This window comes from Pelophylax lessonae (genome assembly GCF_965119305.1).
Source record: "Pelophylax lessonae genome assembly, chromosome: 13".
NCBI classification, from domain to species: domain Eukaryota; kingdom Metazoa; phylum Chordata; class Amphibia; order Anura; family Ranidae; genus Pelophylax; species Pelophylax lessonae.
Window position 1 is genome coordinate 9,939,614 of NC_138780.1, and position 8,625 is coordinate 9,948,238.

An 8,625-nucleotide genomic window follows, 5' to 3' on the forward strand; every position below is an offset into this window, starting at 1 on the left:
GCGCTGTGGAAGGGGGGCAGAACCGGACATACCCCGAAACACCGCAGGCGCAACAACAGGTGTCGGGGTAGACTCTGGCGCAACAACCGGAGCGGCAGTAGGAGCGGGCCCAGGAGCGACAACCGACCCATCGGCAACGGGAGCGAAATGAGCCGTGCGTTCAAGCAGGGTTTGCAACGCCACGGCGAACTGACCCAACAGGTGATCCTGCTGATCAAGTCTGGCAACCAGCGTGGGTAGTGAGGATGGCCCTGTACCGTCAGAATTCATGGCCTGTGGTGCCGTGCGTTCAAGCAGGGTTTGCAACGCCACGGCGAACCGACCCAACAGGTGATCCTGCTGATCAAGTCTGGCAACCAGCGTGGGTAGCGAGGATGGCCCTGTACCGTCAGAATTCATGGCTTGGTCCTAATGTCACGGAACCATGAACCAGACGTACAACAACAGATAAGTGAAAATAAGAAAGCTTTATTGAAAAACAAGCTATAAAGCAAAAGTCCAAACGGATGGCGAAACCGAAGCAGAGTCTTCGCGAAGCCAGGGGTCAGGAACCAGGAGGGTAGTCAGACGAAGCCGAGATCAGGAACCAGCAGGGTAGTCAGATGAAGCCAGGATCAGGAACCAGCAGGGTAGTCAGACGAAGCCAGGAACAGGAACCAGAAGCAGCAGCAGTCTTAGAAGCATGTGAACACAGGAGGACCAAGCAGGGAACTGAAGCCACAGACCTCCTATATATAAGAGCTAGGCATCCAGCTCCTCCCAGTGGGAAGGAGGAGCCGCAGGGTGGGAGGCTACAAGAAACCCAGAAACCAAGATGGCCGCCAGCACATGTCAAATGAAGGAGAACAGCAAGAAGGTAAGACCATGACACTCCCCCCCAGCTACGGATCGCCACGCTAATGTCAAATGTATTGTATTACATATACTACATTTATTGTTGTATTAGGTGTATTTCCTTGTATACTTTGTTTTTTACATTGTAACTCTGTTTTTGTTTTATTTTGACCAATTCACATGCTCAATGGCTCCCCCTGCTACTGTCTGCAATGCACGGTCATCTACCCCTCTGGTCTCCTGGTTCGTTCTGCCCCTTTGGTGGGTTGGTGAGTCCTGGCTCCTCCTCTCGCTTCCCACGGATGTGTGATCCTCGGGTGGAGGTGCGGGATGTGGAGGTATATTACCTCCACTTCCGCTCTCCATGGCTGCATGCGGCTGCGTGGTGTGGCCGAGTTCAGTGCAGCACTATGCTCGCTTCCGGTGCGCGCACAGTTGAGGATCTGACCCACGCCGTGGCGCATGTCTATGACGCGCGCCCGGCGTCGGGTTGAGGTAGTACATAAGCGGGAAGCTTGGCGTTTCATACTTTTGTGAGATGGCCATGCTCTCCATCTGAATGCATGTGGGTAAGTACTTGCCGATGGTTTCGCTTAGAGGTTTTTTACTTAATCGGGGGCTATGCCTGGAGGTCTGCTATTATGCGACCTTTCAGGCTGTGTTTTACCTCCAATCTTTCCTATGTTTCCCCATCAGGTGGTTTGCCATTGGGACTATTCCTTTTGGATACTCCATGGAGGCTCTCCTGGCTTGCCTCAGAACGAGTATGATAACTCGACAGTGCCCACTGTATCTGTAGATGTGTAGCTGCTTCTCCTCCATCGGCCTCTCCATAAATTCGTTTGCATTCCCTGTGAGGTAGTCGCTTTCTCTCTTTTTTTCTTTCCTTTTTCTCCTTTTTTCTTTTTCTCATTCATAGCTTCCCTGCTCCCTTTCTCTCTTCTACTCTCCTCTCTTTCCTTTCCCCACCTTTCCTTTCCCAGCCCCCGTTTCCCCCCTTGTCTTTTCCTTCCCTTTTGTTGCTTCTTTTGTTTTTTCCTTCTCCTTTTATGCTCTTAGGCCCCTTTTTCCTTTTCCTTCTTTTCTTACTGTTCCTTTTTATTTGTCTTTTGTCCAGGAATACCTATGTGTCTAAATATATTCTACACTTCTCTCCCTTTAGAGACAGGGACTTTTTTGGGTTCCAATGTACTCTGTCTCGCTATCGAGCTGTGTATAATTCAGTACTATTTAACCACTTAAGCCCCGGAGGATTTGGCTGCTAAATGACCAGGGGGTATTTTGCGATTCGGCACTGCGTGACTTTAACGGACAATTGCGCGGTCGTGCGACGCTGTACCTAAACGAATTTGGCGTCCTTTTTTTCCCACAAACAGAGCTTTCTTTTGGCGGTATTTGATCACCTGTGCGATTTTTTGATCACGCGCTATAAACAAAAAAAGAGCGTAAATTTTGCAAAAATAGCAATATTTTTCCCTTTTTTTTATATGAAATTCCCCCCCAAAAAAATGTAAAAATCAAAATTTTTTAACATTTTCGGCCAATTTGTTTTATGCTACCTATGTTTGGTAAAAAAAATCGCAAAAAGCGTATTTTGATTGGTTTGCGCAAAAGTTATTGCGTTTACTAACTAAGGAAAAGATTTTTGTCATTTTTGTTGGTTTTTTTTTTAACGCGTAATGGCGGCGATCTGCGATTTTTTTTGCGGTACTGCGACATTGCGGCGGACAGATCGGACCCTTGACTGACATTTTTGACACTTTTGGGGTTACCAGTGACATTTCTACAGTAATCAGTGCTATATATATGCACTGTTACTGTAAAAATACACTGGTAGTGAAGGGGATAACTTTATTTGAGAGGGAGGGGCTGTGTGTGTCCCTAGGGGCGTGATTCTAACTGTGATTGGCTGTGGCTTCAGCTGTATGCAGAGTGATCAACGGATCTACATAGTAGATCCATATGATCATCTCTCATACAGAGGGGAGAATGACAGGCAGCTTGTTTACACAAGCTGCCTGACTTTCTCCCTCTCCCCCGCCGATCGCAGAGTGGCCGGCGGACATCGGGTCCGCCGGTCACACGCGCGGGGGGGTCCGTGACCACGCGGGAGCGGGAGCGCGCCTCCGGCGGCGCGCGCTTGCTCCCTAGACCCTCACAAGCTAGTGACGTAGCCCTACGTCACTTTGCCTGTGAGGGGCTGACCGCCGACGTAGATAGTCGTGCGGCGGTCGGCAAGTGGTTAAGGTAATTTATTGCCTGTTTATATACCCCAGTAAGCACATCCTCTGGACACATCCTCTGGACACTGGGAATTTCTTGTGGTTTTTCTCTCACGGTTTTTTGAACCTTATTGATATCCTCTTGGATGCCTATTTTGGTTCATAACACACACGCCACCCAGCTGTCCCTGTCTTATCTCTCCTCCACATCCGTGGGTAAGACGTATTGTGGGGATTCCGGGCTTTCCCTCTCCTTGGTGCACCGTCGGGTGACGTTTTGTGGTGATGGGCCGTGCATTGCATACACAGGAGCCGCATGAGCATGTTTAACCATTATGTTGTATTTTGCTTGTTTGTTTATTTACCATTGTTATTTTTTTACATAGGTCTATTAAGGCTCTTTCTCTATATAGCATATTACAGACCCCTGAAGAAGCAGCCCCTAATAGGCTGCGAAACATGTTGGGTTAATTCTCCGAGGTCCTGCACATCGGATGAGCTATATATTTATCATCGCCTATTGTTTGTACCTCTGTTACTGCATTATATGTACTCTATGATATGTTTTTATACATATACAAATGTCTCCCCCTATCTGGTTTTTAACGATGTATAAATAAAATACTTGATTTTACCACTTTTTCTATGACTTTTTCTACGGTACCATTAAAATCCCACCAGCCCTCATCACTTTTTCTTGGACTTTTGTCCTGATTTTTCTTCCCTTTTTTTTCTTATCTTTCATTCTTGCTTCCTTGTCTCCCTCTTTCTTTTTTCCCCCTTTTCTTTATTCCTCCACCGTTCTTTCCCTGTCCCCCTCTTCCCCCTCCCCTTCCCTCCCCTCCCATCTCTTTCCTTTTCCTTTTATCCAGTCTCTGTCGTTCCCTCCTTTATACCTTTTCTTCTCTATGCCCACTTATGGTCTTTCATGCATTTTTCTGGATGAAGGCTCGGACACCTCGAGCCCCCATCCGTCTTTTTGGTAGTCTTCTTTATCTACCATAGATTGAACTTCATTAGGTATAATAATTTGCAATGACATCTAGTGCCAATTTCCTGCAATTATAACTATAATGTAATGTTTTTAAAATGGTACATTCCAGTTTACCTGTACGTTTGCATTAGTAAGTTTACTCGCTAACTAGACCCCTCCTTCCTTCTTGTTCCCCCAGTTAGTTTCCGGCTTTCAGTTGGCAAAAGGTGAAGAAGATCATTGTCCATTAACACTCTGACGTGACCGGTTAACATCCCATGTACTGCAATTTCACAAGTAAAACTGTGTTGGATTAAGCTGCTGTGTCTTATCAGAGAGTTAACATGTCTGTGGAGGATGCCTTTTCAGCAAGTGATCAAATTGACCAGATGGACCAAGGTCTAAAAGAGGTATGTCAATGCAAGCAAGCAGTGCTTAAAACAAAACATATAGTGTGAGCAAGGCCTAAAAGAAGATAGTATACTGTATGCTTACCTTTCTAGTGACTAATTTTCACCGCTAAATCACCGGCACTTTAGTGCTGCTGAGCCACAGTGGGTATTTCACACGTATGAGCCGGAGCTACGTAACTGGGAGGAGGGGAGGGGCTCGGCGGCCAATGCTACTTCCGTGGGAGGAGGGGCCCGGTGCTGGGTTTCAAGGGTGTCCTGTTAGCGGGGGCACGTCGGCGTTGCATCGATGTCATGAAGTGACGTCAACGTGCGCTGCCTCCACAGGTAGGTAATGATTTTCTCTAAGTTGAGATGGTCTAATGAGATGGTACAGGTTTTGTTCAAGGTAATGCTAATGCACTAGTCTTGGTTTGTCCGTTTATCATTGGTAATGCATTTGTTTATAAATGATTGTACTTTTGTTCCTTGTGTCTAAAGATTGTGTAGGGTGTGGCTGGATACGGGATGTGGGTGTGGCTGGAGGTGGGGCAAGGGTGTGGCTGGAGGTGCAACATGGGTGGGGCCTGGAAAGGGGCTCTTGATTTATTTCGCCCGGGGGCCCTGAGGGTTCTCAGTCCGCCCCTGCCTCTGGTATTTCATCTCAGGCCTCCATCCTTTCCTTCATGCTTCGAGGTAGTGAGCAGGCTCTCCCTTACAGAGCCCTGAGCACATGATTAGGCCTCAGGCTTCAGGCCTACCCAGCAGCAGCTGTTCCTCACACACCCACCCAGGAAAGGACAAAGAATACATGACTCCATCCAAATAAATAGTTTCTCCCAGCATGCTCAGCCACCAGTGTGATTGGCTGAGAGAAACATACATATTCATAACCTGACTCACTGTAATTCATCACACTAATGCCAAAGGTAACAGTGCCACCTATTGACAGAAGGGAGAAAACACAGCTAAATCAGGATTAGGAGGAAAATCCAATGACCACAAAGGACTACAATTCAGCCAGGCTAGCTACCCCCCTAGCACGACTAAATTTACTAGCAACCCTGCTTAGGACAAGAATGCTACACACGTAACAGAGCCGACCTGCCACAGTATAACTACGGCAGCGGTTCGGCAAGTGGTAAATATATTACAGCAGTTACTGGACCAGCAATTGGTGAGAGTGACATTTTACTCCATATTCTTAGGTTTGGTCTGAATGCAAGTGCAGCCATGTCATGGTGGACAAAAAAGCAGACAGGGCTTATCCACTTAAGCCCCAAAGGATTTGGCTGCTCAAAGACCAGGCCCTATTTTGCCATTCGGCACTGCGTGAAAGTAAGCGGTCGTGCGACGCTGTACCCAAATGCAATTGACGTACTTTTTTTCCCACAGAGCTTTCTTTTAGTGGTATTTGATCACCTGTGCGATTTTTACTTTTTGCGCTATAAACAAAATAAGAGCGACAATTGTGAAAAAATAACAATATTTTTCACATTTATTTTATATGAAATTCCCAAAAAAAAAAAAATGTAAAAATCAAAATGTTCTAACATTTTAGGGCAATTTATTTTCTGCTACATATTTTTGGTAAAAAAATCGCAATAAGGGGATTTTGATTGGTTTGCGCAAAAGTTATTGCGTTTACTAACTACGGGAAAGATTTACGTCATTTTTATTGTTTTTTTTTTTTAATGAGTAATGGCGGCGATCTACGATTTTTTATTTGTGGGACTGCGACATTGTGGCGGACAGATCGGACCCTTGACTGACATTTTTGACACTTTTGGGGGTACCAGTGACATTACTACAGTAATCAGTGCTATACATATGCACTGTTACTGTAAAAATGACACTGGCAGGGAAGGGGTTAAATTTACTAGTGATCAAGGGGTTAAGTGTGCCCCTAGGGGCGTGCTTCTAACTGTCAAGGGACGTGGCTTGTGATGTAACCACTGTTGTGGAAATTTTGATAGACATTTTATTTAGTTTAAATAGTCATAATGTCTCCCAGTGTCGGTTTTACCGATAATCGATATTTACAGTGATTGTTGCTTTAACTGTCATTGAAAGACTTGTTAGTGATAAGATGGCAGCCATTTCTGCTCATCTCTGCACATGGCTGTGTTTGTACATAAGCCCTGCCCATTGTACTTTCTGTGATTGGTGGTTGTGAAGCCACTCCCTGTAACTTCCTTTTGCTCACTTGCTGTAAATAAACCAGCCCTGCTCAGAACAGAACACATCAGAACACAGAGGACGACACACATACACACACACACATACACACACACACAGACACAGCAGCTCACACATCATTCATCCATGAAGAGACACATAAACTCTCACACACAAACACTAGCTCTTATACACATGCACACACATACATATCCAATGGAGAGAGACCTGGCAGATGGCATCAAAATGACCCAGCGTGTCTGTTCCTTTCTTTATCGCCCAGCGCTTGGAAAATCCTTATGCAAAAGAGGGGGGCATTTGTACTTTTCAGTACAAGCCTATTTAATTTCCACGACACCACAGAGACATACGATCCTACATAGCAGGATCGTATGATCTCTGCAGTTACACCAGGGAGAATGACAGACGGCTTTGTTTACATCAGTCGCCTGCCTTTCTCCCTCTCCAGCGGGAGATCGTGAGTGACCGGCGGACATTGGAGCCGCTGGTCACTCGCACGGGGATGTCAGGAAACGAGCGAGGACGGGAGAGTGCCTCCGGCCGCGCGCACTCGCCCCCTATTGGCTCGTGGGCGAGTGACGTACTGGTACGTCACTTTTGCCCAGGAGGTGCTGATCACCGCAGTATATGTACTTGCGTAGGTCGGCAAGTGGTTAAAAAGAGGCAGAGCATGGGTGACCTACAAAATGATACCCTCACTGAAAAAGGTTCTGCGGACGCCCATGCCAATGAAGTTTCTCAGGTCATATGTATGAACCCCTTCATGTTCCTTCCAGACTAACCGTGCCTGGTGACTACGGATGATCGAACTTTTGAAAAGTTTGGTTCAGCCAGAACACCCGAACTTCCCGAAAGTTCGGTTCGGATTCCAGAACCCCATTGAAATCAATGGGACCCGAACTTCTGGAATAAAAAAACACAATTTTGAAGCCCTAAAACCCAATAAATGCCCCTAAAAAGTGCCTAGGGTTCTGGGCCATGCCCCAGGGACTATGAATCAGGCAAAAAAAAGTTCTTAAAAATTGTCGTTTTTGATAGAGAGCCAATTATTGAAAAAATTATTGGAAAAAAAAAGAGATTTCTTTGGATTTAGTGTCTGGGGGGGGGGGGGGGGGGTCTAAAAAGTGTACCTGTGAAGTTTCAGCTCTGTAGCATGTCCAGAACCAGAAAAAAAAACAGATTATTTTTCTTAGAATTTCAGTAGCGCAGGGATGGTGTTACCCTCCTTTCACACCTGGGCGTTTTTGTTTCAGGCGTTTTTCAGGTGTTTTTTGGGCGTTTGGAGGCAGGCATGACATCTGAACTTCTGTATAGGGGTATATATATATATATATATATATATATATATATGTGTGTGTATATATATATATATATATATATATATATATAAATATATGTGTGTGTATATATATATGTGTGTATATATATATATATATATACATATACTGTACATAAAAATTACAGTAAAAAGGGCACTGGGGGCATACTAATGTGAATTTATTTTATTTACTTTTTGATATATATATATATACATATATGTGTGTGTGTGTGTATATATATATATATATATATATATGTATACCCCTAACCCAAGATCTGCATAGTGAGGTCACCCTGACATGGAAGAGTTCGGTCACCCTGGTATGGCAGGCAGAGTCAGCCAACTACATTACGGTCACCCTGACATGTTAGAGTTCGGTCACCCTGGTATGGCAGCCTCAGGCAGAGTCACCTAAACTACACTACGGTCACCCTGACACTTAAAGGTATCCCTACAGAAACTAGATTATTGAATCTAACTATAGTGGTATATAGTACCCTAACTACACTGCATATCCCTTTCCTCACACTAAAAGAACAGCTCCATACAGCAGGAGTAACACAAATGCTTCCACTCTCTCCCACAGCCCCTGTATTACAGTGCTAGAGGTTTGGCGGGGCTATGTTATATACTGGGGGGGGCGTATTCACTACTGATTGGCCTCTGGACCCCGTAGTCACTCCAATC

The 8,625-nt window shown here is 45.4% G+C and overlaps 1 protein-coding gene across 1 annotated transcript in view; it reads left to right on the forward strand.

The window, feature by feature from the left end:
* LOC309543141 (uncharacterized protein) overlaps positions 1-8,625 on the forward strand; it is a gene marked incomplete at its 3' end in the record, with an annotated part of 1,180,881 nt that overhangs the window by 1,115,590 nt on the left and 56,666 nt on the right. The window lies entirely within an intron of this gene.